The sequence below is a fragment of the Schistocerca piceifrons genome, chromosome 4 (genome assembly GCF_021461385.2).
Source record: "Schistocerca piceifrons isolate TAMUIC-IGC-003096 chromosome 4, iqSchPice1.1, whole genome shotgun sequence".
NCBI lineage: Eukaryota > Metazoa > Arthropoda > Insecta > Orthoptera > Acrididae > Schistocerca > Schistocerca piceifrons.
Window position 1 is genome coordinate 209774479 of NC_060141.1, and position 25274 is coordinate 209799752.

A 25274-nucleotide genomic window follows, 5' to 3' on the forward strand; every position below is an offset into this window, starting at 1 on the left:
CAAAATGGTAGATACTGATTTGTAAGATAACCTATCAAACTTTTACTGCATGTCAGGTAGCAGACTTTGTTACTGGAGGTTATCTGTTCCAGGGTGTGATATTTGTCTTCAGTTATACCAGAGTTCAATGTTGTGTTGAGTGTACTAACAAATACAGTTATTGTACGAGGATTATTTAGTTTTACTGTTGTCTCTAGTACTACACTGGAGCAGTCATATTGAGTTGATATGCTACTGGACAGGTAGCCACGTCACAACAACACTAATATTAACAACATTTATAAATATCATGTTTTTTAGATACAAAAGTATTACTTTAATCCTGGGATTTTTTCGTTGTCGATACGGTTGACGACGTAGCAAGGAAGTACCTGGGCATTAAATGGAGAGAGGTTGGATCTTGGAGTGTCTATGAGTGCAATTGGTTTGTCACAGGAAAACGATAAGTAGCATCAGGAGCTCTACATTTTAATCACATCCTGCAGGTTAAACCAAGGTTAGCAAATGTTATAGAAACTGAGCTCACTCCCTGAAGACATAATGCACTGCGTCTAGTCTTAATAATGGCCTACAGTAGGCGAGCAAAAATGTTCAGAAGTTTCTTCAGAAATCCAGCTGAAGCCATTCGTTGATGAGATTCCATATAGCTGCCAAATTTCGGCGATGTTGGTTACTTCATTTCACCTGCTGTTAAAGCGTTCCACACGTTTTCTGTGGAATGAAGAACAGGGGCGATAGGGTGCCAGAAAGTTAGTGCTCAAGTACAGCAAGCAGATTGAAGTAGATTTGTGGTTGCAGCAGTTATGCAGAGGTTTAGAGGCTTGCACAGGGCAGGTAAGTATGGAGAGCTGCGCTGAACAAGTCTTCAGACTGAAGACCACAACAACAACAACAACAACAATGCTACACCAGTCTTGATCTTTTAGGTTCGAAACATAAGGGACTTGAAATTCGCAAGTACAGGCACAAACACGACTAACATCTCTGAAATCCTCTGGGTAATTTGGCTTCTCCACTAACGACCTTCAGAATTTTCAAGGCAGACAATGCTCTAATTACTCTCTTCTGTTGAGTGTAAAGCTCACTGGTTGTAAGCTTCAATTTCTTTCTGTCTTAGGTAGTAGAAAATACCATGAATCTTGAATTTAACAGCGAAACAAATCCACTAAATAACTAATTAATATTACCACATCATTAGAATTTCACTTAGAAGATCTTCTCCGTGCAAAAATGCTTTTCCTGTCTCGATGTGGCACACAGTTTTAATCTACTAGGAAGTTTCATATCAGCGCACATTCCGCTACAAAGTGAAAATTTCATTCAGGAAAATCCCGTAGGCTGCGGCAAAGCCATATCTACGCAGTATCCTTTCTTCCGGGAGGACTAGTCTTGCAAGTTTCTCAGGAGATCTTCTGTGGAGTCTGGAATGTAGTAGACGAGGTACTGGCGGAAGTAAAGCTATGAAGACGAGTCTTGAGTCGCGTTTGGGTAGCTTGGTTGGTAGAATACTTATCCACTGAAGTCACAAATCCTGAGTTCGAGTCTTGTTCCGGCACACACTTTTAATCTGCCACGAAGTTTCACAACAGTGCACACTCAGCTGTAGAGCGGAAATTTCATTCTAGAAACATCCGTCAGCCTCTGGCTGTCTCCACGACATCCATTCATATAGGAGTGCTAGACTTTCAAATTCCGTAGGAGATCTGTGAAGTTTGAAAGCAAGGAGACGAGGTACTGGCGGAAGTAAATCTGTGATGATCGGTAAATCAGTTGGACAGACGACTTTCGGCTGTGGTCGCGTGCGGACCTGCTCCGCGTGCCAGGCAGCGCTCTGATAATGGAGCTGTTTAATTCTGGGTAGCGGTATTTGTGTTGTGTAACGTCCATCACTATTGTACCCCATGGCTCACTCTTGCTGCAGAGCGACACCTAAAGTTACGTTTCAAGCCAAACATGCACGACCATACGCTTATGAAATCGAGCAGTTCGTTTGCGAAGAGCTACTCCTGACCCACAGGAAGTGATAGGTATTCACTTCTCTACACCGGCAGCATTGTCTACATTAAAGTGACGACAGATGATGCTTGCACTAACTTAGTACGACAACATGCGCACGGACGAAAATTCAAACATTCTGAAGGGAATATTAAGGAAGTGACGGTAGTCCAAGTTGGTTTCAGTCTTCGAACAATTCAGGGATTTGAGCTCCCTTCCGAATTGCCCAGTACGTGGTCGTTGAAGCCTTCCAACCTTACAGAAATGTTGTAGGCCACATCACAGGAAAATTGCAGACATTTGCGACATATTACATTTTAAATGGTGTCTGACAGATAATGATAAAACTGTCCAAACGCATACTATCCTATCTACTGACAGGTGGTGTACGTGCCATCGTCATCTATGATGGCAGTCAAGGATATGTGCAGGATGTGGACAAGAGGCCCGTGTTAGATCCGATTGTCTCCGTCACCGTTTTCTCCAGATACCAACACGTGACGCAGCTTCCAACGCGACAGTCATATCTTTACCAGATACCTATGCCTCGGCCGTGTGCAACCGTGATGCGTCACTTCAGGATGTCCCTGTTCTGCTGCTGGCACTCCTCCTCGGGAAAGACGGTGTGAAACCTCACCGGCTCCGTCTCCTCTGATGGTGACTAGACCAACAACTCTCCAGAGTTCGACGAATGGCACGCCCGCCGCAATGGACTTGGAACAGAGGGTGCTGTCTTTGCTTCCCTTCACGCGGCCATGGTGTCGGACGACAAACGGCCACATTTCGACACAGAACCGCACCTCCGGAAGCACTGGTCGCATTGAAAACGGAAGAAGCGAAGTCGAACGCCCTCTGACGACACATTCCTTCATATGAAACGGGTAGTGGAACAGATACCAGACACAGATCTCGCATTGAGTGCTCCAACTACCGGAGTGGCTGCTTTCGATGTGCCATCAAGGGTGCGTCCTTTCCACCACATGCAATCCCACCCGACAGTGACAGATCCCATGGAGGCAGGCCCCAAAATCCCGCCATGGCAGCGTCACCACCTCTAGCCCTCGGCGGGCGTGACAGTCGTCTGCCACCGGTTTCAATCTCCTGGGCTGACGATGTCAACGAAAGAGCGGATTGGGAAGCTTGTCCACCCATCGGGGAATGTCTCATGATGACATCCGAAATCTACGTGGATACTCTGCAAATCACATTTAAGTGCCTGGCAGAGGGTTCATCGAACCACTTTCACAATTCTCTATTATTCCAATTTCGTATAGCGCAGGGAAAGAACGAACACCTATATCTTTCCGCACGAGGTCTGATTTCTCTTATTTTATCATGCTGGTGCCAACAAAATCTTCTTGCATTCGGAGGATAAAGTTGGTGAGAAGATTCTTTCACAACGAAAAACGCCTTTCTTTTAATGATGTCTAGCCCAAATCCTGTATTATTTCAGTGACACTCTCTCCCATATTTCGCGATAATACAAAACGTGTTGCCCTTCTTTGAACTTTCTCGATTTACTCTATCAGTCCTATCTGGTAAGGATCTCACACCACCAAGCAATATTCTAAAAGAGGACGGACAAGCCTAGTGTAGGCAGTCTCCTTACTAGATCTGTTACATTTTCTAAGTATCCTGCCAGTAAAACGCAGTCTTTGGTTAGCCTTCCCCACAACATTTTCTATGTGTTTCTTACGGCCTTTAGATTGACTGATTTATTTTGTAACCTAAGTTTAAAGAATTCCTTTTAGCACTCATGTGGATAGCCTCACACTTTTCGTTATTTAGGATCAACTGCCAATTTTCGCATCACTCATATATCTTTTCTAAATCGTTTTGCAATTTTTTTTGATCTTCTGATGGCTTCATTAGACGATAAACGACAGCTTTATCTGCAAACAACACAAGACGACTGCTCAGATTGGCTCCCAAATTGTTTATATAGATAAGGAACAGCAAAGGGCCTATAAAACTACCTTGGGGAACTACACAAATCACTTCTGTTTTACTCGATGACTTTCAGTCAAGTAGTGCGAACTGTGACCTCTCTGACAGGAAGTCACAAATCCAGTCACATAACTGAGACGATATTCCATAAGCATGCAGTTTCAATACAAGCCGCTCGTGTGGTACGGTGTCAAAAGCCTTCCGGAAATCCAGAAATACGAAATCGGTATGAAATCCCTTGTCAGTTGAATTCAACACTTCATGCGAATAAAAAGCTAGTTTTGTTTCACAACAACGATGTTTTATAAAGCCATGTTGACTGTGTGTCAATAGACCGTTTTCGTCGAGGTAATTCATAATGTTCGAAAACAATATATGTTCCAGAATCCTGCTGCAAATCGGCATTAATGATATGGGCCTGTAATTAAGTGGATTACTCCTACTACCTTTGTTGAAGATTGGTGTGACCTCTACAGCTTTCCAGTCTTTGGGTACGAATCTTTCGTCAAGAGAACTGATGTATATTCATTGCTAAGGGTGAAGCTAATGCATCATCATACTCGGAAAGGAACCTAATTGGTATACAGTCTGGACCAGAAGACTTGATTTTCTTACGTGATTTAAGTTGCTTCACTACTCCGAGGATATTTACTTCTACGTTACTCATATTGGCAGCTCTTCTTGATTCGAATTCTGGAATACTTACTTCGACTTCTTTTGTAAAGGCATGAAGGCATTTAGGATGTCTGTGGTTAGTACCTCTGCTTTGGCAGCATTGTCTTCGATAGTATCTCCATTGCTATCGCGCAGAGAAGGCATTGATTGTTTCTTGCCGCTAACATACTTCACATACGACCAGAATCTCTTTGGATTTTCTGCCAGGTTTCGAGACAAAGTTTCGTTGTGGAAACTGTTATAAGGAACTAGCATTGATGTCCGCGCTAAATTTAAAGCTTCTGTAAAAATCGCCTATCTTGGAGATTTTCCGTCTGTTTAAATTTGGCATGTTTGTTTCGTTGTTTCTGCAACAGTGTTCTAACCCGTTTTGTGTACCAAGGAGGATCAACTCCGTCGGTTGTTAATTTATTTGGTATAAATCTCTCAACTGCTACCGACTCTATTTCTTTGAGTTCAAGACACATCTGGTATATACTTATATTATTAATTTGAAAGTAGTGGAGATTATCTCTCAGGAAGGCGTCAAGTGAATTTTTATCTGCTTTTTTGAATAGGTGTATTTTTCGTTTATTTTTGGAGGATTTTGGGGTTACAATATTCAGTCTCGCTACAACAACCCTGTGTTCACTAATTCCAGTATCCCTTTTGCTGCTCGTTACTAACTCAGGATTATTTGCTGCTAAGAGGTTAAGTGTGTTTACACAACCGTTTACTACGCATACTACATAGCTTCCACACAGTGACTGCGGCCACAGTGGCTGCGCCGGATGTTTCGTTCTAGCCTGACAGCTCCGCAGGACGCTTTGTGTTAATAGGAGCAGCCTGTCCACAACACTACTACATCAAGACGATGGACCTGGCCACACAAGCTGGCAATGTTCAGAGACACCATTTACGCTACTGATTTCTATGCTCCCACCAGATACACGTCCCATATCTCCCATGCCTCTGACGAAGATAATAGAGTGGCCATTCTCCTCCAGTACTAAACTGGTGATCCCTTGATGCCTCAGAATATGTCCTACCAAACGATCCCTTCTTCTAGTCAAGTTGTGCCACAAATTTCTCTTCTCTCCAATTCTGTTCAATACCTCCTCATCAGTTATGTGATCTACCCATCTAATCTTCTTCATTCTTCTGTAGCACCACATTTCGAAAGCTTCTATTCTCCTCTTGTCCGAACTATTTACCGTCCATGTTTCACTTCCGTACATGGCTACACTCCACACAAATGCTTTCAGAAATGACTTCCTGACACCTAAATCTATACTCGATGTTAACAAATTTCTCTTCTTCAGAAACGCTTTCCTTGCCATTGCCAGTCTACATTTTATATCCTCTCTACTTCGACCATCATCAGTTATTTTGCTCCCCAAATAGCAAAACTCATTTACTATTTTGAGCATCTCATTTCCTAATCTAATACCCACAGCATCACCCGATTTAATTCGACTACATTCCTCGTTTTGCTTTTGTTGATGTTCATCTTATATCCTCCCTTCAAGACACTGTCCATTCCGTTCAACTGCTCTTCTAGGTCCTTTGCTGTCTCTGTGTACTGTCCTAATGCTAGAGGTATGGCCTCATACTGTTCGGTGTCTGTATCTTGAATGTATATGCACCAACCGGCTCCAATCGACATAACGAACGACACCTTCTTCACTCACGAGATGTCACCACTTTTTGAGAGTCCTCTGTATGATCTGGTCCTCCGTGGGGACTTCGTCCAAGGGCCTACTTATCGACTCCCACGACATTCCCTGTGCGTGACCCTCTCCGTCATCATCGACCTCAAATTATCGACATGGACGAAGGTTCATGGAAACATGTGGGATTCACATACTTTAAGATGTCTAACCGCCTCGACCACATCTACTTCATACATTCCCTTGCTGGGGACACTCGACATGATAAAGTTTGGCCTCTGGCTTTCTCCGACCATGAAGCTTACATCTGTGATGTCGCTCTCGCCTGCCAACAGGTGTGGCACAGTCATGGCCTTTGGAAATTAAACGTTGTCCACCTGACTGCCCTGACTGCCGATGGATCATTGAAGCTACATGGACCCTCGACGTCGCCCCACCTACACATCGACCCTATCCTCGTGGTTACCCTGCGTGAAACCGATTCTACACAGGGCATTGGTGGGATACGGAACTGATGTCAAGGCCTGGATTGTGAGCACCATGGACTCTTATTACACAGTCGAACGTGACTGCACTTCGGTGGTTTTCTCTCCTGTCTGTCGGATGATAGTGCAGTATGCTTAAGTGCGGCTCACTTGCTTGGAAGGGAGCCTTGTCAGGTCCCACATGAAACACCAGCAATGTGCCACCTCCTCAAAGAACGCCCACGTCGCCATCGCGCTCTAATACACAATCTCATGATGCATAAGGATGACAATGTACTATGCAATTGGTTACACTTTCCATTCTCATTTCACCTGTATACTGCCGTCCTGCATCACCCAACCTTTATTGAGGAGGTAGCGGTTCCCACCATAGACACCATACCAGAAGACGTGGCTCAAGAACTTCAGAAAGACGTGACTACAGATGAAGTTCTGAACGCTATCAAGGTGGGAGTTGCCAGTAAGTCCCCTGGACCTGACGGTCTCCCCATCTTTTAGCTATCTGTTGGTACCCATTTGGACATCCATCTGTCGTGAACTGATATCCACAACAACGATGACCCCAGCCACTTCCCTTGATCGGGTCATTATTCTCGTCGCCAAACTGGATGGGTGACTACCAATCTGTGATTACCGACCGAATACTCTTTTCAACAGCAACACGAAAATTTTCACCTGTTTGTTGACGTCACAACTGAAGAAGGCAGCACAATATGTTACGTCCCTTGATCAGACTTCCCTAAGGGGTGACAACAATATTCATACAGCACGGGCATAACAGCACTCGCCAGGTTCCGACGTCTACCTGAGTCAATTGACTGTGTTGATCACTAAATTTTGAATATGGTTCTCCATCACTTGGGTTTTCCAGCTCCTATAGTAACAGTGGTAATGCACCTCTTGAGTGATGCGACTTCAGGAACACTCTATAATGGGTGCCTCACCTCGCCTGTAGCGGTCGAGCGCTCTGCACGGCGGGATTGCCCACTTTCCACCATACTGTATGCTTTGGCGTTAGAATCCTTACTCCAGGGACTCCGCCAGCGCATGGTGGGTCTGCCCTTGCATGGACACCACTTTTGTTGGACGCTCTGTGTTGACGATCTCGTCTTCTACCGACGCAGTGAAGATGATGACACGGGTAGCGACACGTGGTGAGGCATCGAGCTGTTCTCTTAACGTTCCCAAATTTCAGGTTCTGCTCATTGGTGAGGATCTACCAGAGAGATGTGTCGTTCCTCTAAGTGTCCTCTGCTTCAGCATTGATTTTATGAATCATTGTCATTCGGCGGCAACAAACAGCAGGCGTCTCCTCCAAACGTTCAGGACTGGCTTCGTTGATCACGAGATTTGATCACTCCACATTCCACAGCATGAACAATACGGGAATGTCTACCACGCCTCCCGCATCCCTCACGTGGAATAAGTGTTTCCGGTCTCGATTACCTCGCCTGTCATATGTAGATGGCAATGGGATTGTTATCAGAGTTCAATTTGCCTCCCTCGCCCTCCACAGGAGCATGATTGGGTTGGCTTATTTCACATGGACAAAGTTACAGCAGTTTCCGTTAGCTCCCAGCTGAAAGTGTGGCTCTGTTGCCCAACGAGCCTCACTGAACTGATTTTACAGCAGTATGTGCCAGTTTCCAAGTTAGTCTCACAAGGGGAGGCTGCCAATTGTGAAATTCAGATTCGATTCATACTGCGCATAATAAAAGCTCATGGCCAGAGGTGTAATGTGGCAAAGCACCAAGATGCACTTCTCAGCCATTGTCGAGAAAATCCACAGTTAAAAGAAACCGTTGCGGTGAAATACTCTCTACGATTAATAATATTCTACAGCGTCGTGGCGCAGCGGTAAGCGCTCGGTTTGTAATCCGAAGGGCGCCGGATCGAATCTCGCGCCATGCAATTTCTTTTTATTATTAGTTTTTTGTAATTCAAATATATATATATATATATATATATATATATATATATATATATATATATATATATATATATATATATATATATATATATCTTAATGACAAGTTGCGCTAGGGACCGCATCTACCTTCTTTCGAAGTTAGCAGGCAACTACGCTGTTATGCGGCTGCTCGTTTCGACCCATTCAACATCTGTCCTTCAAGTGTAACGAGCGAGTAACGGAGTTTATATTTCATACCTGCCGCAGCAAATTTGTGTTCGTGGGGTCTCTATTCTAATTCGAACGTTTGACTTACGCTACACGTGTTCGTTTCGGAATACCGTTTCTACGTCTTCCGTTAACTATACGTGGTTAACATTATGAAGACAATTAATAACATTTGTGAAATACAACTTTGTTTGCGGAAAACATAATGATGTTCGAAGTCGCCAGTTTTTCCACGACAAACGACTTTCAACAACTTATTATATGCATAATTGTTGCAACTGATTGCCGGGAATTATTTATATATATATATATATATATATATATATATATATATATATATATATATATATTTGAATTACAAAAAACAAATACTAAAAAAAAAGGGTTGCATGGCGCGAGATTCGATCCGGCGACCTTCGGATTACGAACCCGAGCGCTTACCGCTGCGCCACGACGCTGTAGAAAACTATTAATCGTGGAGAGTATTTCACCGCAGCGGTTTCTTTTAACTGTCGATTTTCTCGACAACGGCTGAGAAGTGCATCTTGGTGCTTTGCCACATTACACCTCTGGCCATGAGCTTTTATTATGCACAGTATGAATCGAATCTGAATTTTACAATTGGCGGCCTCCCCTTGTCAGTCGTATTATCGAACGTTCCACCCTGTTTTCGTCATTTGCGGCTTTTCTTTGTGGAATTAAATTACATCCTCCACTTATTACCATATCCACGAGTACTCCATACAAAGACTGTACACGGCTCATTACAAATGCATAGACCCCTAACCCCATTGAACACAAGTTTCCTCAGATCATATGGCATTGTATATGGAAAACGGTGCACATAGGTTTTCTCGACGTGAGCCTCCATCCTGCCTGGTACGTCATTGTCAGTGGCAAGAAGGTCAACCAGTTTCGTTTGTACAGCATCTGCATCACTGACATCCTCCTAAATGTTCAATGTGCTGTGGACGACACTGAGGCCCACCGATTCTCATGTGGTCTTTCGTCTGACGTCTGGCTTTCCTTACACAACAGACACCTGTTCATATCGCTTTTCAGATGCCTTTGTTCCCTGACGTGGTTTATTACGCCGCAACGAAAACTAAAGCTGTGGAGTGGATACGTGGCCATATGATCTGCTACTTTTTTGAACCCGACGAGAATTAAGGACCTTAACGATCAATTCTGTGTACATGCTCACAACGCCAGATGCAAACACTTGTTTCCAGTTTTCTGTGGAGTGACTTTCATAACCAGCCTCCAGTTGGAATGTCCAAGCCGTGAGATGCTGACGCTTATTTTGCCAACATGATACTAAGACCGAACTACAAAAAATGGCTCTGAGCACTATGGGACTCAACTGCTGTGGTCATAAGTCCCCTAGAACTTAGAACTACTTAAACCTAACTAACCTAAGGACAGCACACAACACCCAGCCATCACGAGACAGAGAAAATCCCTGACCCCGCCGGGAATCGAACCCGGGAACCCTGGCGTGGGAAGCGAGAACGCTACCGCACGACCACGAGATGCGGGCACCGAACTACAAACGGAATCTCCGTAAGAATTTCCAGAAGACATGTTTGCATGTGCCAACATCCGAAGGTACGAGTGACGTCCGGAATTCTCATACATAAAATAAACAAATAAATACACAGAAAACCAAAAATAAAACAAAACAAAAAATTTAAAATGTAATAAGAAACCAAAAAGAAACCTATACAACTCCTTCCATTTTCATCACTCCCCTGTGTGTTCTCTTCCCTGCTCTTTTCCTTTCCTACCCCTTTTTACTAATAACTTATTTGTTTTGTGATAGGCTTAGATAGGCGCCTACACCTGAAAGGTTGCATTTCTATTTTTTTTCTTCTTAACACGCAAGTGGCAATGGCAAACAGATCCTTTTTTTAGTGTCCTCGTGTCCAGGGCAGATGAAAAGAAGGGGTAGCGCCTCCTAAAAAATAAAAATTGATTGATAGAGCACTTTCCTGTGAAAGGCAAATGTCCCCAGTTCGAATCTCGGTCCTGTACACAGTTTTAATCTCCCAGGAAATTTCACGTTTCTGTGAATTAAAATTATTTGTACAAAATTACTGGCGACTAGGATGGAATACAGGAGGTGGAATAAATGACAGAGGCAAAACCTCCAGAACCGATTGTTATGTTTGATGCAAGGCTATGTAAAAACAGTTTCGCTCTTTACTACTATTGCCTGGTCTGCCGTCATACTAAAATATTCCATTCTCTTCAGCCTCCATTATAAACGTACTGTTTCGTTCCGCTCCACATTGCAGCCACGAGCCCTTTCATTGCTTTACATCAGCAATAACTTCTGTATCTAAGTATTGATTCTTTTCCTATAAACTCCCTAGTATCAAGAACACTTTTCTGAAAGCTTCTAAACATTTCTTGCAACAACTCAGCAGAGCTACCAGTGAATTACTGCAGAATAATAAGTATCAGTTTTGAAAAAAAAGTAACTGAAGCGACGTTCAACAAAGATCAGATTTCTCACAGAAGGAGAAGGTACCAGAAGAGAAATACTGACACAACGGCCGGTTTTAGCGACCACTTTACTGGAAGATGAAGCTGCGTACGAAGGGCGAGGATGTACGGCCACTCCCCCTAAGTGTGCCACAGCAGTGGAGTGGTGGCATGCGTTTGATGGTAATACTTCATGGAACCTATATGGTTGAGTTAGTCCTTTATTCCATAACAGTTACAGCAGTGGAGATGGAAAGCCTTAATGGCTTAAATGGCCATGGCCGGTGCAGAATGATAGAGTCAGCAATGCCCCATTAGCAAGGGCAGCGCACTGAGTTTTATCCCTCTTGAAGGCAGCTGCTGGCAAGGTGCTACGGTCAACACAATAGCAGAAGCGCAGTGGCTGTTGGGTCAAACTGCGCTGTTCACACAGCGTGTGCCCGCACTGGACGATGGACAGTGGTGCTGTTTGCCTGTTTAAGGCGGCGATGACTGGGCAGCTAGATGGCCCAGGAATGTGACCAGTGGCGTATGACAGTCACTTTGGACTCAGCTACCGACTGCAGGGTCCAGCGATGGCACTGGCTGATTCACCTTGCCGGCTTGAGTCGACGTTACCTAGGCCCGGAACGGGCACTAAATTTGGCATTATTTACCCAAGACAGGTCAACTGTCATTTCTGCAACAGTAACGGTTTTGTCGTCTAAGCAATGCCGTGAGATCCGACCACTGAAAACCATGGCATCACGCTCTGCTTCTACCATCTCATCAGCAATTTCACGTCAGTGCCGGTAATGTGCAGGTATTGCAACTTGTTCTTTCCGAATCCATGTCCTGATTTCCACAACTCAGCTTATTAAATGTGCATTCTTGGAATGTGATCCGAAGGTAGCGAAATGACTTGCGATACCTGTCTTATGGCCCCGATTTGCTGAGTCATAACAAGAGGTGTGTGTTACACCTAGCAGAGCCTTGGCGCTACAGACTAGTCAGACCTAAATTCTTAATTTACACCGCATACTATAGATGTAGTGCTCCTGCCCATTGCCTCATTCTTCGTGGTACCTCGCTGATTCCCGTAAGAGCAGAGGCACAACAAGTTCGAAATCTTAAGGGAATCGCTGAGACGCAGCAGCTAATGAGGTTAATGAGCAGGGACACTATTTACTTCAGTAGTGTGTGATATAAGCTGAGAACTTGAGTCTGACGCGTAGACTGCCTGGGTAGTCAGCGCAGCTGAGGTGACTACTGTGTCAAGGTGACGGACTGGTCAGCGCACCTGCCTAGTAATCAGGAGACCCAGGTTCGACACAAATTTTATAATTGTCCGACTAACATAAATCGATGTCCAATGACAGCTAATGTCTTTCATTCCTTCGTGTCTTGATTCATAGTGTAAGACGTGTATATTTCTATTGTCTATTGACAAACCACAATTTGTGAAAGATGTTTATATTTTATTAATAGGATTAAGTAGGAATAATTAATATTTGTCATGTTGGAAATAACTGTGGTAGCAGGGAATGTCTCTAGCAAAGTATCGTTGGCAAGAGAGGCCGCAAATTGATATAATTTTAAAAAAGGGCGGGAGAGACCGCGTATGGATACATTTTAAGAAAAGAGCGGGAAAGAACGCGCACTGACACATTTTGTAATGATAGCAGGGATTGTCTGCACTAGAAAGCATTGTTGGCAGGAGAGACCGCACTTTAGCGTTCGTAGGAAGTCAGTAGTAAGCGAGAAGTGAAGGGAGTTGGTAGGAGGTCTGAAACGAGAGGTTGAGAGGAGCAGTGTGCCTGCCAGCCACCAGCTATGATTTACAAGAGATTATAAACGGATGTACAGAGACATCAGCTAAATATTATCATAAGAGGAACTAATATTATTGAATCAAGACTACTGGAGGTATGTTTCCGCAACGATAGTTGTAAGATTATTGTAAAAAGTAAGTCCCATTTGAACGTTTGTAAAATCATTTCATTACCAGCAGTAAATATTTGAGGAAACGTTTTCAGAATATAATTAATTTTTGCCAGCAGTGTTGCATTATTGATTATAATCCAACCCAAAAGCCATCAACGTAAAACTTCTCAAAAATTTTATTGTTGTCAAGAAAAAGTGTAACTATGAATTACGCAACTCCAGTCAAATTAATTAAAGAATAACGTCAGCTTTGCTATTAAAGAATAACGTCTGCTTTGGTAATAAATACAGCCACTTATTATGAAAGCCCACCAGCAGCTAGTAGAGTATAGTAAAACAGAGTAAATATATTCATGTCGCAGTTCTATGTAGCAGTCAGATGGCGATCCAGTAACAATAAAAAAGGTAAGGAACAGTTTTAGGTTATTGCAGATAACGACTGAGGGCCACGACGACGACACATTCTATGTTTCGTCGAAATAATCAGAAAATGACTTTTAATAAGCAGCAATTATATTTGTATGCGAAGATTGAGAAAGAAAATAAATTTCAAAGGGAAGATTTCATTTGTTACTAGTAAGCAAGAGATTGAAATCCTAAGGAAAGGTTTCATAGGTTATTGTAGAAGGGAAGGTTGCGTAAAACGAATGAGATATAGAGGAGACGGGAAGGTTTCAATAGTGGCTGCAGGATCAAAATGGTGTCCGCTCTTTAGGGCATGTCAGGAATGGAGCTGTCTTGACTGGAGCTGTCCGACAGCAGCACCTTTCCTAATATTCCAGAACAGAAGAGCAGGGAAACGCAGGGATGAGTGCGGCAACTTGGCGCTGCCTCCGGTACTGGCACGTCTGCCGACCGTCTCGGCGCGGTGCGGCCCCAGGGACCGATAAAATCCCGCCTTTATTAGCGGCAATAACTCGCGAGCGGGACGCTAAAAAAGTACTAACCGCAGGCAGGCGCGGGGACGAGATCAAATTTTACTGCCCGTCCGTCGCTACTCTTTCAAAGTGGCACATCTGGGAATCCTTCTTATTTAACAAGTCTGGAAAATGACGCCGTCAATGTGACAACTCTCGCCTCATACCAGACAACTGTGACTCGCTCGGAAAAAAAGCGAAGCGAAGCAGAATCTCGTGGGGAAAATATGCGCGGGACCTCTTTCGTGACCAAGTTCTTACACCTAAAATACGCTGTAATACAAAGGAACGGCATAAATTTCTAATACTCAGCAGTGAAAAGCGGTGGCTCCTGTTTTTGCAATAAGTTGAACCGGTGCTCAAAGTGTCATTGTAATATTTCAAAAGCATCCATCTGCTATTACTTCGACGTAGCAATCAGCAACAAATTTTCAGTGTAAGTAGGTACAACTCAGACGATCCCAAATATCGTGAAAGAAGTGGATGGTTGAATAAGTGACACTGCCAGCCATTACTTTTTTCGTTAGTAAAATTATTTTCATTGTACTGATGAAAGGAAATAATTTTCCTTCCAAAAGAGTCATCTCTTCGTGCACCTTTTTTTTTTTTTTTTTTTTTTTTTTAATTGGGGTGATAGGCCCACTTGGCAGAATTCACATCGCAGTAAACTATTAAGATCACCCTGATTTTCTGTATTAGCAGTTTTTTTTATGTCTCTGCGAAACAACCTGTAAATAACAGATTACAGCTATCAGTCGTCCTTTTTAAATTTTAAATTTTATTGGCAGATCTAGATTTCAGCTAGAACAGTAGTATTCAATGAAATGTGGATGACCCCCAACCAACAAGCATTACATGCATTGATCAAAAATGATAGTACATCGAGAATGGCTATTTTCTATCTGAAATCTAGATCAGCCAATAAAATTTAAAAAGGACGACTGATAGCGAAATCTATTATATACGAGCCAATTTAACAGTCACTGAGTGCAACAGCCTTCTGAATGGAAGGTAACCTGATGGACATTAACAACTGCTATATCATTGTAGTCGTTGTTTCAAGTGCTCTCGAATTCCTTTAGAAAGTTCTGCAGGTAGCGAGCGTGCACGTAGAGAGTGGAGTGGTGCGAGCTGGCGGTTCCACTGAACATAATTCAAATCTTCATTCGTTGATAAAGATACAGTTCACCTCATGGTAAGAGCATTTGTACACTGGTCGATCACAGTTGAATAGCAATCTGCGTTTAATCTCATTTGTCAATAGCAAAAACAAATCTTTCTCCTTGGGAATCACTTAACATATTTACAAGTTAGTTCTCAATTTCTTTATAACCGCCCTTGTACACACAGCTCTAAAAATATACATAACAAACATATATCTGCTGACTTCACATACATTGAACCTTTTACGTAACCTAAGTGCAGCTAGTGCACTAAACTATAACACAATTAAACTGTGGCAACCCTACATCAATAGCTCTCAGATGTATCGCACTATATGTTAGACAATTTCGGCGCTACCAGTACTGAAATGGAGGCAACCTTCATAAATTAATGTTTTAGTCAATCATCACATTCCTTTACATCACTTGAAGACACATGGCTACAACATATGCACTCAATAAGAAAAGCCAAACTGAATGCTTATTTTTAACAGAAGACAAACAAGGAAGAATCTTGACATCCAAAGACATCCCTCACTTATACTAGTGGTGAATACGCTAACGTACACAGTTTAACAAAACATAAGATCATGCTATTAAACTACATTAAACCAACCCAATCAAAGTCACAAACATGACAGAATATACAACTAAAAATGACATAGGCATAATAAACCACAATGACAGCTTAAAACCACATCGCTCCTAAGTGATCAAGCACAATGCCTGCCAAACGACGTCACTCAAATACTGAACAACGACAATGTCGCTGAAACACTGATGAAACATACTTTATTATCCATGTCATTGCAGATCTGTTGAAATCTGGTTTCGCAGGATAGAGCGGATCAGGTTATGGTTGTGGAGGGGGCCATAATCAGTTACTATTAGTTGCACCAAACACACAAACTTTATTTTCCTAAGAACCACTTAATTACGCCTGCCGCGGTGGCCGAGCGGTTCTAGGCGCTACAGTCCGGAACCGCGCGACTGCTACGGTCGCAGGTTCGAATCCTGCCTCGGGCATGGATGTGTGTGATGTCCTTAGATTAGTTAGGTTTAAGTAGTTATAAGTTCTAGGGGACTGATGACCTCAGATGTTAAGTCCCATAGTGCTCAGAGCCATTTGAACCATTTTTGAACCACTTAATTACACATTGCCTTAAAAGGATCAAATTAAAACAATACAGGTGAAGGCCTAGTTAAGAAAACTTGCAATACCTCTTGGGCTGAAGGCCCAAAATCACACAAAAAACCAGAACGGTAAAGGCCTGAACACAAGTTACAAAAATTACTTTAAAGAAAACACTCGGCTGAAGGCCTTACTTTAAAAAAAATATTTCACTTAAATACTCGTCTGAAAGCCACGTACAAGACACTGAACAACTCAGGGCTTAGGGCCTGGATCACAAGAATTTCAGATAGAACAAACTTTCAAAATTTTAGTTAACCAACAAATCAATCTTCAACTTTAATTTAACATAGTTGAAGGCCTTATTTTAAAATTAAAACAAGCTAAATTAATAGACGGCTCAAGGCCTCGCACAGTACATCAGACGAAAGTCACAATCCAAAACCAACAGAACAGTGGTGCTGAGAAGTGTTCCAAGGGTCGGCCTGAGGAGGTAGCTCTAACGTAAGGTGAGGTGAGACAGACAGGCACGAGTAAGGTCTGTAATTGGATGGCAATCCGGTCCAGGGATGGCTGAAGGACCGACCAACAACCTAATCAATTCCCTTCCGCCCCACTAACAGTATGTCAACAGAAAATATCAGCCGAGGATGAAGCTACCAGCCACACTACGTCTCCAAAATTGCCATCTAAAAACAGCCAATGCACAATAACCACTCTTAGGAATAGCAAACAACTGAAAGGCTGTCGAACTACACACCTTGCAGACAGCATCAACACGGCGAGGAAAACACATTGCCGGAAAACTATGCTAACGACTGGGGCAGGTAACTGGGACATTAATGGCTACAAGGCAGAAAATGCCGCTGGTGCAGTTCACTGATAAGTAACAATCAATTTAATAGTTAAAGACCATACAGGAAGACAGCTGCAAAATTTCGCCGACTTCAGCACACCATAGTTTGCTGCTACCCGGAACGGCCCAGGAAGCAACAACCAGCAATGACCGAAGAGATGTCACAGAAGTTGAGGTTTCATAACAGGTTAACTGATCACTGAACTTCAGTGTCCAGGTTCAGTGGGCAACGAACTTTGTAGCTCTAGCACCTAGCACCTCACAATCCGACCACACGTGCGTGCCGCCAGCGGTCCTGGTCTAGCCTAGTGCTGTGGAGACTTCCTTGTTGCTCTGTCCCAACAGACCGACTACATGCAGCACGCAGACAGCGTTAAAGTAAAACCACACAAGCTACACACAGTTCCACGAAAGCGCATCCACAAACAACTTGAACAATACGAAAACCGGTGACTGGAACAACAAGGACGAATCACAAGTCGACACGTACAGAGAACTCGAAAGCGGTTGGCGACCAAATACATGTCGCCCAATGAGACAACCGACCGAACGACAAACCAAGGTCGTCCCCACTCACGTAATGTGTGTCGGCAACGGTCGGGCAAGTCATGGCTGTCCGGACCACGGGCAAGATGGCCGCCGAGTCGGTTGCAGTGTGATGTGGCTCCGCATTCAGATGCAGATTTTCTCGCTAAAAATTTGATTGTGGACACTGATTTTTAATTATCGTGTACCGGGAGGGTTATCTTACACAGTCCGTTCTCGTTTACTCATTAAATCCTGTAAATAAAACAGAGAGACTGATTAAAGTACTTCTAGTGCGTTCGTCGTGTGCAACGCGTCAACGGAGAGGCCGTCGCCCTCCCGCTAGCCGAGCGCGTGTCGGTTTCGCCAGTCAGCAGCGTCGGTTCTCGCGTGTCAGCACTCCGCGCTGCGCGCTGCGACACCTCACCAGCCGCAGCGGAATCCGACGCGTCGGCAGCCGCCACCAACTGCCCCGCGCCCCGCCGTCGACGTCAGCAGTAGCGGCCACCAGCTGTGCTCCCTGCTGTTGGTAAACAACCGCCTGCCTACCTTCGGCCCTGGATTCCAGCCGACGAAGCAGCGACACCACCACACCAGAGGCCGACGGAAGAAGAAGGAAAGCATGGGGTAAGACGCTAGCTCGAGCCAACAACGTCACACCCGGTATGGACCACACGGAGGAAGAACTTGTGCCTATGTCCCTCAAGTCAAAAGATAGCAGCCATAGACAAAATATTGACTGAAATAGGAGCAGAATTAAAAGCTAAGCAAGTTTCATCGTCATTAGAGACAAAGTGTTTCCCTTGGCTTTCGAAATAACTAGCCTTGAAGCTAAACTGTCCTGCCTAAACGATGAAAATAGGCGACTACGACTAGAACTACAGAGAGCCTCGAATCCAGTCAAAGATTTACAAATACAAACTTTGCAAGAGAAGGTTGAGAAATTAGAGAACGAAAATAGGGAATTGAGTGTAGCGAACCAAGACTTGCAGCAACAAATAAGAGAAGTAACTAATAAAGTCACATAACAAGCACAGACACAAGCACAGACACTGACATATGCTGCCGCCTTAGCTATAGAGCCCAAAACCAAAGAGTCTCGAAGAACAGAACAGGCTAAAACAAAACAGGCCACAACCCTCTATACCAAATCGACAGAAAATCAAGACGCCAAAGCTGTTCGACAGACCATCACCAAGAATATAAATCCCAGAAAAGAGAATATACATATAAAATCAATCAGAACCACACAGACTGTAGTTATAGTAGAAACGGAAACACAGGAGGATTGTCGAAAAATAATAGAAAAGACTAAAGACCTGCACACCATTATCTGTGAAGGACCGCGAAAACTCAAGCCACTCGTGGCAGTATATCACGTGCCAGATACACTTACTGACGAAGAGTTTCTGGAAAGCATTTACGAGCAGAATCCAAGCGGTGACACCACGAAAGAAGACTTCGACAGAGAGGTCAAAAGAAGATTCAAAACAGGGCCTAAGGGAAGTCAGCCCACACCTGTACAGAGTCCTTACAAGAAGACAGAGTGTCTACATAGACTTCGAATCACTGTCTGTGAAAGACTATACAGTAGTAAACAAGTGTTTTAAGTGTTGCGACCTAGGACATACGACTAAAACCTGCAGAAAAGCCGACGTCACGTGTGCCAAGTGCGGCAACCAAGGACATAAGCGCAGTGAGTGCAGGTCCGCGGTTTGTGTCTGTATCCCCTGCAAATACGGAGGACGCGTCTGCAATAAAACAAAAGGAGGTGATTGTCAGACCTATAAACAGTTGCATGGCCGGCTCCTGGACACTATAGACTATGGCAGCTAAAATCAGCACACACACAAGAAACGCGAACGCACGAAGCCAATCACCCAAAACACATAAATACAAATCACCGTCAACATTACAGAGAAGCTACCAAAGAGCAGTTTCCTGGAGAAGACAAATGAATCTTCTGCCGGAGAATTACGTCGATAATGAACCCATCCCGCCCCTAACACACTCAACGACGTTACAGGATAGCTGCATTAATACGATAGAATATATAGATGACATGACAATCTGTGGTTCCATCCATTACGAGGTGGCAAAGCAAATTAAAAGACAATTGCACCACAGGATAAACTTCCAAATAACATTAATGCAGAGGATAGATGAGTTGAAAGATGAGCTTACATATATTTTGCACAAGAAAATGTACAAACAAAACCGACATACTCCCTCACAATTTCTCCCAGCCGAAGTACGTCACACCACACATACACAGGATGAACACAAACCAGAATCATCATCACATGGCAAACCCTACGACACACGTAAATGTGAACAGTACATCAAACCAGTCAAATTTGTCTCGGGAGGCACTCTTCACCCCGGGAAAAAGGACCAAGGAACAGACAGGCACGCAGTCCCTGAATCAAAACACATCGAAACACTCAAGCCACAGACCAATACAAAACTCAAAACTACCGGACCCAGACTTATAAGAGTAGACCAATTAGATGAGGACAAATCTGAGGGAGAGACACGTGACATTTGCAACGATGTCAACGTGCGTCTAGCAACAACCTCCACTCCAAACACAAACAAAGACAACATAACACATACAGTCAGTCCCATACAAATCACCACCATCGCCGACACCACGCCAGCAAGCACCACCAACATCAGTGAAAAACGTGTGAAGGCAAACAGCATTGAAGAAGTGTGTGACAAAACGAAAAGTAACCGTCTGACATCCCAAAGAGGTCTTAAAATGTCCCCCAATCAGCGGCCAACACCAAGCCACAATCCGTCTAGTACCACCTCAGAGACCGCAACAGAAACCAGCGCCAACAGCAAGCCAGCTGCACCTAATTATGATAATTTAGAACTTAACTTACTTTTAAGTAGGCTAGAGAAAAAAGAAATACTGCAGACAGCACAACGGATGCTACTTAGATTGTGCTATCCAAAGGGAGATTCCCTCTGTTCTCCAGTAACTGAGCAAACGGTCAGAATCATCCTAAGGACAGAAAATATTTCTACATCAGCAGAGCCGCTGTTCGATCTCATGCTCCAGGTCTCCGTGCGCAGGTCAGAATCTTTCGACTTGGACAAAATATATATATATAGATCATGTAAGAGCACAAGGACGAACATATTTCGATTACTCGCAGACTGGCAGTAAATGCTTTGTACACGTAAAACACCCAGAAAACATAGACAAACAATGAATATCTTACAACATAATACAAAAAACAGTACGACAGTCAGCGCGGAAATCCCTAAAATAGCACAAGATTTGCAGGCAGACATCATGCGCTTACAAGGACCTTATAACAGAAACGGGAAACTGATATGTCTACCAAAACACGCTACCACAATAACAGGCACCAATGACTTTCAGGCTGCATTAGTAATTCTAAATAGAACTTATAATATAATTAAGGTAACACAGTTATGCAATCAACACTTGGTTACCATAGAGATAGCTAACGGGAACGTCACATGGGTTATTGCATCCATGTACGCCCAATACAGCCATCAAATACAGCCGTACGCAGACTACATCAGAGACCTATTAATGTATGCCAGAGGCAAAAAATTAGTGATAAGTGCTGACATTAATTCCAGATGGACCCACTGGAACTCAGACAGAACAGATGACAGAGGACGCATAATCACCGATCTAACACAAGAAACACAATTACATGTAATGAACACGGAAGGACCTATACCAACATATGCAGAGTTCGATGGTACGAGCAGTAATATCGACTTCACGCTAGCAAATAATGCAGCAATGGCATACGTAACAAACTGGACTGTACACGACAACATAACCAGTATTGATCATAATGTCATAACATACACACTAACTCACACTCAGAACACAATGACCAAATCATACACCAGACACTTGCTGTTGCACAAAGCGGACTGGAACAAATTAACGGAAATTATCTAACGATACAGGTAATGCAACATGCACAAAACACTTCAGTACCGACAGCAAAGAACACAAATTGCTCACCAGTACTGGACCTACGATCTCACGAGACTCAAACAAGACGCAAACGAAAATTATATCAAAGGGCGATAGCAGATAGGGACAGACGAATAAGACTTTAAGCATATAGGCACGCACAAGAATAATATAGACAGACCCTATACAACACGCGTAGACAACAATGGGAGCTATTCGTAACAACACAAACAGAGCAAAATATATGGGGGGAACCATACAAAATACTGACAGAGAAGATAAAAACCCCACTAGTTCTGGGAACGCTAAGGCAGGATGACGGCACGATGACGAGGGGATGGAGGAATACAGCGGAGTTTCTGCTGTATAAACTGCTCCCTGACGACGTTATCGATACAGACACACAATATCATGCAACACTAAGAGGAAACCTACACACACCATACAACACTGCAACTGTCACCCGTCCTTTTGCGCAAGAAGAGGTTGCGCTAGCAATCTCAGAGCTCAAAAACAAAAAAACCACCTGGACCAGATGGTATCCACTCGGAAACACTGAAAAAACTAGCACCGCAGATCACACCGTTCCTAACAACGTTACTGAACGATACTTTACAGTTGGGCAGGGTACCTACAGTATGGAAAACCTCCAAAGCAGTCATTATTAAGAAATCAACGGACAGGGATCCTTCATATCCAAAGACTTACAGACCAATATGCCTAATAAACACCCTAGCAAAGATTCAGGAGAAGCTTCTCTGTAAGCGCCTGCAAACACACAGAGCTCTCAGGGGTATGAGCCAACACCAATTCGGCTTCAGATCTGGCAGATCAATAGATGATGCCATCAACCAGGCCCTGCACATAGTTAACACCACAAAACAGAAATACGCCATGGCAATAATGATTGACATTGCCGGAGCGTTTGATAATCTTTGGTGGCCCGCACTGTTTCAGAGGCTAAGACATCTGTAGGTACCTCAGTCACTGTACAACAGTTTTCTAGACTACTGTAAAGACCGAGTTGTCGAATGGCAGATGGACAGCCAGAAAGTAATTAAAAGAATTACCAAAGGCTGTCCTCAAAGGTCAATCTGCGGCCCCATCTTCTGGGACATAACAATCGAACCCCTCCTACAACTTCTGGATGGGGATGACAGGTCAGACGGAATTGTCGCCTACGCAGATGACCTATTAGTTGTAGTCACTGCAAACAACAGAGCCCAGTTAGAAGAGAAAGCCAATGGAATACTACAAACAATTACTCAGTGGGGTCACAACAACAAACTCAGGATAGCCTAAAACAAAACAACATACACTTCACTGGAAGGATCACTCCAAAGGAATCCTTCGGTTAAAATTGGGGACACAAGCATCAAACGAGCATGCATTACGTGCTATCTTGGGGTACACATAGATGAAAAATTGAATTTCCACACATAAGGGTAACAACAGACAAAGCAGAAAAAACACTACACAAACTGGTGAGGCTAAATTCAAAACAGTGCAGACTACCTCTACCAGTCATACGTACATACCACTGTGCGCTCTTCGAATCAGTACTCAGCTTCGCAGCTAGCACGTGGGCACATAGACTGAACGTGGTCACCAACAAAGCATCCGTCAGACGAGGGCAGAGAAATGTCCTACTTAGGTTGTCTGGAGCCTTCGATACCACCTCAGCGGATGGACTGTGTGTGGTGCTCGGAATATGCCCCATAGATATCACGATCAAATACAGAGCTGCAAGGTACTGGTTAAAGATGGGGAGACTAAATAAGGTACACGCAATAACCGGTGTGGCCATAGAGACGATACGTCACCTTAAAAGATGGCGTTTGGATACATGGCAACTTGAGTGGGATGTAAGTGGTAAGGGACGTAGACTGCACGACTTCCTCCCTGACGTATGGGAGCGGTTGAGAATGAGACATATCGATCCCAGCCGCGGTATGGTACATTTCTTAACCAGACACGGACCTTATCTCACGCACTTAAACCGCGTGAGTCTGAGGTAGACACCTACATGCACATGCGAGGAAGAAGGTTTCCCAGAACACACTGTCTGAACAATAAACATACACTACACTTAGATTACGCAGATACAGACATGGATATATACACAGCAATAAGAGACAAAGAACAATGGGCACAATTAAACGCACTGACAAACAGTATTTGAAAAACAACACATGAAGAGTATATGCGGACACGACATTACAGACATGCCTATGTGCAGCGTAACAGCAATCTCCAGAGGATGGACAGCGATACCCACAGTGACAACGAAAATAGTGACAATGAGGAGGAACAGGAGGAGGAAGCTGAGATGTAACAGTAAGTAAGCAGAAGTACTGACAATCTAGCCAAGAAAACACCAAATGCTGTGCATGGATGGGCACCTAAAGTAGTTAATACATAGGGTTAGTAATAAATAGGATAAGCAACATTATTTCTCTACTAATAACCATTTGTGTGTGTGTGTGTGTGTGTGTGTGTGTGTGTGTGTGGGTGTGTGTGTGTGTGTGTGTGAGAGAGAGAGAGAGAGAGAGAGAGAGAGAGAGAGAGACTGGCGGTCAACGGCTCGAAGAAACCATTCCGAGGTATCCACCGTCAGTCACATTCGGTGATGGTGCTAACGAATCTCTCATCTATCCTATCTTCTTTTTATATTCTTCTTAAAATACAACAAAATTTTATTTATATTTCAACATTAAATTATTGTTATTTTGAAAAGTATCATTCTTTGTAAATGTTGTAGACAAAACAAAAGGAAAGAAAACTGTAAAAAGATGAAAAACGAAAATTGTAAGATGTGCGACCTGTTTTAAACATCAGATAACAGGTCTGTAATTTGGCAATAAATGAATAAATGAATAAAATAAATGTCCAGACCACACTGCTGCTCCGGACCCGACTGATCACCCGACACACGACGATCTGTAAATACTAGCGGTCGCTCCAAAGACAGTACTACAGTGCTCTTATCGATAAGCGATGCTGCTACCACTCACGGGCAAGCAAGCCAGAAACTTAGTGACGCCAGTAAATCGAATAAGAAACGGGACGGCAGTACCGCAATGTCAAGTAATAAACAGCACGAACACGTTCCGCGCGCGGCTAAACTATCACACAGCACTAAAGAGGAAAACGAATTAAGTACGCTCTACCATAACAGATCGCACATTGAAGCACAAAAAGCTGGCAACAAATTCAGCTCCGGCGATCACTAGCGTGGCAGCTATTCTTCCCCCTGCAAACATAGCTGAGAACCACGCTAGCGTAATCCTGTCACTTCCACATACTTACTTAGCAACACGTGACAGGCGTAACGTCCACCCGGGCGCCGTACCCCATACACGCCAGTGAGAAAGGGAAAGAAACAGAAAGCCTGCACATGTTGCCCG